The sequence below is a fragment of the Leiobunum rupestre genome, chromosome 7 (assembly GCF_980474605.1).
Source record: "Leiobunum rupestre chromosome 7, qqLeiRupe1.1.hap1, whole genome shotgun sequence".
NCBI classification, from domain to species: Eukaryota; Metazoa; Arthropoda; class Arachnida; order Opiliones; family Sclerosomatidae; genus Leiobunum; species Leiobunum rupestre.
This window is the reverse complement of record NC_143390.1, coordinates 58,031,604-58,037,738: the sequence shown is the minus strand read 5'-3', so window position 1 is coordinate 58,037,738 and position 6,135 is coordinate 58,031,604. Positions and strand designations below refer to the sequence as shown.

The following is a 6,135-nucleotide window of genomic DNA, read 5'->3' as shown; positions in this document are numbered from 1 at the left end:
AAATTATACGTCACTGGAGGACTGAAATCAATATCACCGTATTGAGTTTTCCAAAATGTTTTGGAATTTTCGAACGTTACTTCGACGGGCTTACATTTAATAGCACTGTTATTATACGCGGTGACTAAATTTGCAAGCACATCGACGTATTTCTGGGTATTTTTCCTAGTGAAATATCGATACATTCTTGATTTAAACGAATAAAACGTTCGACGATACTGGCCTTAAGTTCCGAGTACGTTGCGAAAAATTCTATTCCCCGAGAATTTAACTCTGACTGAATGGCTTTGCAAACGAACTCATTTCCGTGGTCACACTAACCGTTTTGGTTTTCTTTCACCGTCTAGTATGTTTTTCAACGCTTTCACAATGGTATCCCCTTTCTTATCTTGAACGGGCTCGACAAAGGCAAATTTGCAAAAAATATCAATACAGGCGAGTATATAACGATATCCCTGATTTTGCCTCGAAAGTTTCTGAAGGTCAATTAAATCAGCTTGCCATTGTTCGTCAATACCGTATACTATTGTCTTATTTCTTTTTAATTTCCACTTTACATTTTTGTGTAATGTATCGGTGTTTTGATTCCGTAAAAACTCCTTAACATTTTTTTGATGTTACGTTGAATCCTTTTTCTCGAGCCGAACGACATAATCCTTGAGCGCCTACGTATCCGCCAGAGTCTGCTACGTCGTAATAAATATTTTCTAGGTTATCCATTACTAGTAAAATTTCCGAATGTAGGTACCGAGTAGTACTATGATAGGAATTCGGACACTTCGATTATTACAAAAATTAATATAATTAAGACGGCCGTTAATATTTTGATTTTTGGAAAACGATTTAGCTAATCTGGACACCACAGTGGCAGCTACGGTTTTCGTACAACCGTCCTTCGTAAGATATGAATTTGAAATAAATGTTAAAATTTTGGGTTAAACGCTTTATAGTTAAATACAATCAGATCGTCACCCACTGTAGTTTTCTGGGCGGAGTCGCGTGAAAAGATAATGATTTCAGCAAGTTTATTCTGGCAGGGTTTTGACAAACTTTTTAGTTACATTATTGTTTTGTAAAGTTTCGTAGAAGCTATTCGTTCCCGTAGGGTCGACATTTGATTTGCTTTTTCTTACCGCGTCGTAAATTAAATCGATAACGTTTGATCCTGAGACAACCCGTCCACCAATTTCCATTTCGCCGAGTTCGTTCCATGAAATAATGCTTTTCCCCAATGTCCAATTGTACAAAGATATTGCGTCACTGAGCATACTTGACGGAATAGAAGACGCGATTTCTTCGTACCACGTTCTTTTAACGGATTGATTTTTTTCAACTGGCTTGCGATTAGAAGTTATGTGTCGCTGCAAAGTTTGATTGTATAACGTTAATTTCTCGGATTGTGACATACTGGAATTCTCGAGAATCGTTTCATTGCATTATCCAGGTTGGGCATCTCAGGTTCACGAGATATTTCTTCGGGGGTAGTATTTTTCATTCTACGTAGGGCGTCTTCAGACGCCAGAATCATTTTGCGAGCCATTTACTTATTGATGGCGCGAGTTATCGCCGCACCGGCTACTGAGCTAACGATCGACAGTAAGGTAGCTAACAAGAGCGGTAAAAAACCTCCTTTATGCACTAAAATCTGTTTTCTTTTAGCGAGAGGAATTTTTCGACAAAGATGGTGTAAGATTTTACGATGTTTCTTCAACTGAACGTTTCCACGTAGTACATTGATACAACATTCGATCAACGATAAAATAGCGTCTCGATCTGCTAGCTTGATGATAGATTTCCTCTGTTTCGCGTTACAAATGCTCAAGTATTTCAGAAAGATAAATTGTTTACAAAATCGTTTTGGTGTCGTTATGCTCATTTTGGAACAAAAATCGTGGCTTCTTCTCCTAGTATGATTCCCGTTCGCAGCCGATATTCATCTGACGTGTTTGGCTTAAAATCGATGAAAAAATACCCGTACGGCTTTACCACGGCTTGACGAAATGCGTATTTGACGGAGATATTTGTTTTGCAATATTTAATACGCTGGAGACGTCTCTAGCTGAGCAGAAGATCACGAGGTATTGGGAATTCAGATTGAGAGTTCTTACCTCTTTCCCGTGATAAAACAAATATTGCACTAAAATTAGTACAGACGTGTTCCGATGATGGGAACCACGGATAAATAAATTGGTTACGTCTTTGTTGTTGGCGATTTCGCACAATAAATCGTCCTGCGGCCCTATTCTGAGCCACTTTTGATCGGTTAGATCGACCATAAATTGTCGGAAGGCTGACGGCGTGGTTTAAAATGGCGGTCGCCTTGTTACAACAAGAAGTTTTAATTTTAGCGGCTATGGCTGATGAATTACCTCGACGAGATTTCAAAGACAAAGAGTAATTAGAAATAGGACAAATCCCTTTGAGTTAGACGATTATAGCTTTAAAAGGCTAAGACAACGAAAAGAAACATTTTGTTTAATTTGTGACAGACTGGAAGAGCGCCTATCTCCACAAAATTCCCTTGGGATACCACCTATTTTAAAAGTAATTATATTATATTTTATTTTAATTTTCATTATGTTTGGTCACATGATGCACAATTAACAAAATCAAATTTTATTTTATATAGATATTGGTTGCATTAAAAAAATTTGCAGTTGGGAGATACCAACTCGCAATTGGTCAAGATGAGTATATTAAATTCCCAATCACGGATGAGGAAGAGTTGGATAATAAAATTGGGTAACGCGTGTAAAACTTTAATTATTATTAAAAGGGGCATGGCACGGTGACGTTGCATCACCTATGCTTTTTACTATTTTAAAAAATCGTCACTACAGAGTGCCATTTCCCTATAGTACATTAATCAGTATTTTAAATTATTCTTATATTTTGTAGTTTCAGCAATATTGCTAACTTTCCGGGAATAATAGGTGCTGTTGATGGGACACAAATAGCAATTGTGGCTCCTTCTGCTAATGATGAACAGTTTAGAGAATATCTTTAAGTAAATCGTAAAGGTTTCCATTCGCTTAATGTCCAAATTGTCTGATCTTTCACGTGTATTTAAATTCAAACAATATAACATATGTTTTCAGATCTGCGATTATAAGTTGCGCATCACAAATATCAACCCAAAATTTCCTGGATCAGCCCACGACTCGCATGTGTTTCGAATGTCTCAGGTGTCTACATACCTCGAAAGGTCTTATGTAAATGATTAAAAAAAGTTCTTGCCTAATTGGTAATAATTCATCAAATAAAAATGAGTATATTTCAATATCTAACAGTTAAAAAAAATTAACAGGTTACAGTGGTTACCCTCTCAGACCATGGTTGATTACTCCAATAACCCATACTGTTGAACACTCTGCGGAGGAAAGGTTTGACAAAGCTTTGACGAAAACGCGCCAATTAGTCGAAAGAACTATTGGGGTTTGGAAACAAGTATTTCGCTGTCTTCTATTACATCGAACCCTTCATTACCATCCTACTGCTGCGGCTAATATAGTGCTAGCATGTGCTACTTCACACAACATGCGACGAGGTAGGGCTCACGAAGAAGAGGATGATGTTTTTACCGAGACCGACCCCTCAAGTGATAGTGATTCTGAAAATTATGAAAGTGAGGTTATGCGAAGAGGACGACAGCAAGTGAGCGTTCAAAGGAGGCAAATAAGAAGAGAAGGAAGGGCTTTGGTTATAGATGCCCCAGACTATGAACCCCTAGCGAATGAATAAACCTACTATAAAGAAGTACATTTTTAAACAATTCAACGTATTAAAAGTTATTGGAATTTTTATTTGTGTATATATGGAATTAATGCATTTTTAATGTCATTAAAAATAACATTTTTGTCATCTTCCATTCGCTTGAATTTTTCGGCTGCCATTTCAAAATTTTCCTTATTTTCGGTTATTGCGTTGCGCTCTTAAAAAAATTATAAATATATATACACACACACACTCTTTCAGTGTTATTATATTATCACATTGAGTTACATTACTTCTTTTTTATTTCGTTGTGAAATACTAGTATCACAGTTAGTTTCCGGGTAGGCCTGCTCTGAATTTTGATCTAAAATTGAAATAGAAACATGAAAATTTAGAACATAATTCGTAAAACCATACTCACCATCATTTGTTCTTGTTTCACACAAATCACCCCCAACTAAAGAAAATTCACTACAAAATGTTGTAGATACAATCAATGGAGCCGCCGGAGTAGGTTCTAGCGATGGAGCAGCCAAGGAAGACCCATACAATTGAATCTTTTTTGATGGCATTTTATTAGATTCATATGGTATGTGATTTTGAGGAATATATTAATACTTACACTGACGAATCCTGCCTCTGCAACCTCATTATTTCCTTCAACACACATCTCGCCCAGTATCGAGATAAGTCGCGTTTCTAAAGAGCTAAGCTCTAGCTTAGATTTTTCTACACCACCTGTTAAATTTTTAGACCTCCTTATATTTGAAGCCTTAGCTTTGATGTCAGACTTCCAATCTGTCCATGACTAAAATAATAAACGAAAATGAATGAATTTCAAGTAATGGGGCAATATTCACTATCGTTGTTTCCTTACCTTTTTCCATTTTTTGGCATCTTTAGTTGCACCAAGACCTTCAGCATGTTCGTTAAATCTTCCCAAAGTCTGTCTTGAGTTGCTTTAGTAAAAGTAGCATTAAACCTTCCAGAAACTAATTCCGGGTGATGTTCCATGAAATCCAATAGCATTTCCCTTTGCCGATCCGTGATTCTTGGACCCCTTGGAGGCATTGTAAAAATTTCGCCAAGGCTTAGTGAGGAACTAAATTGAAAGTTTAAAATAATAATTTCCGTGATTTACAAAAGAGCTCAATTTTAATTCCACGCTTACCGTAAATATTTAAACTCAAATATCATGCAAATTTCTAAAAATTATTTGTAAATGACTATAGTAAAATCTTTGATAAATAATATTTCTATTGAATAATTGAGTTTCTATTGAATTAATCCAAGATAAAATGACCCTTTTTATACAGAAATAAAAATCACATGCTCTAAACGTAGAGATACGATTGGCTACCGTGGAATTGGAATGTTAGGAGTTTTCATAGGAGATAAAACCACTATCAACTAACCATTAGTTTACCAACCCTCTACCGACAAAGAAAATGGTGCCTTAGAATACCAACTTTTAGTTCCGCTTTAATCGATCGTTAAGGAATCGTTCGCGGAGCGGTCGGTGGATCTACCGTTCGGCTCAGAATAGGGCCCCAGAATTACGAAATTTCTTATCGCTGGATTCAAATTTCCGGGATCTAACAGCCCCTCGTGAAATTCAACTGTGGAATTATGTTCCAGCACCAAATTAAATAATACGGGTTGATATTCCGTGTAACACCAAACAATTCGCTGTGGCGGTGGTGATATGCAAGATTCGTTATGTTTAATTAATTTGGCTATGAAGTGGGATTTACCACATTGTGTTGGTCCTGACACGAGCCCCGTGAAAGGATGTGTCATTACGGGATCCATGTTTGTAACTGGTTTAAGAAATAATGAACTCAGTTTTTAATACGAAAATTTTATTGATGTATTTTTACACGTCTTCATATTTATACAACATCGTTTTGGCGTTGCACATAATGAAAGACAAAATAATATCGCGAAAATCATCGCTTAAGAATGTATAAAGTTTAGAGTTTATTTTGGAATAGCGTATTTTCCCCATTGCGTCAAACAAATGCATTTCTAAACGGGAATTCCAGTCGATCATTAAACAATCATGCTGCTTTTGCGACAGATGATCAATTTCACAGCTTATGCATTGCTTATTAATGTAATCCGTAATTTCGCGAAGAACAGTTTCTTTAATATCCTTAAACACACGTTTGACTTCGTTGTGGTAGATCATTACTTCGTCGTATTTTTCGAGCAATTCCATCCAGGGATATAGCGTAATGGTGAATCCCTGTTTAGTCAGGTACCATTTCCCGTAGTTCGTTCCAGTTCCGAGGACGAGTTCCCTCACGTCCACTACCCTCCGGTTTTGGAAAAAAAAAACAACTCGACCCGTCTCATTTCCGATCCTTCGAAAAACCACGTATAGGGAGAGGTAGAATCGTCATTCAAGAATGAAGTTAT

The 6,135-nt window shown here is 36.7% G+C and overlaps 1 long non-coding RNA gene across 1 annotated transcript; it reads right to left on the bottom strand.

The window, feature by feature from the left end:
* Positions 1-3,815: 3,815 nt before the first annotated feature.
* Positions 3,816-4,468, bottom strand: LOC149937576 (uncharacterized). The gene is made up of 4 exons (XR_016472357.1): positions 4,337-4,468; positions 4,136-4,271; positions 3,999-4,078; positions 3,816-3,923 (listed from the first exon to the last, which is right to left on the bottom strand). It is a non-coding gene; the product is annotated as an uncharacterized LOC149937576 (long non-coding RNA).
* Between the last annotated feature and the right edge of the window lie 1,667 nt (positions 4,469-6,135).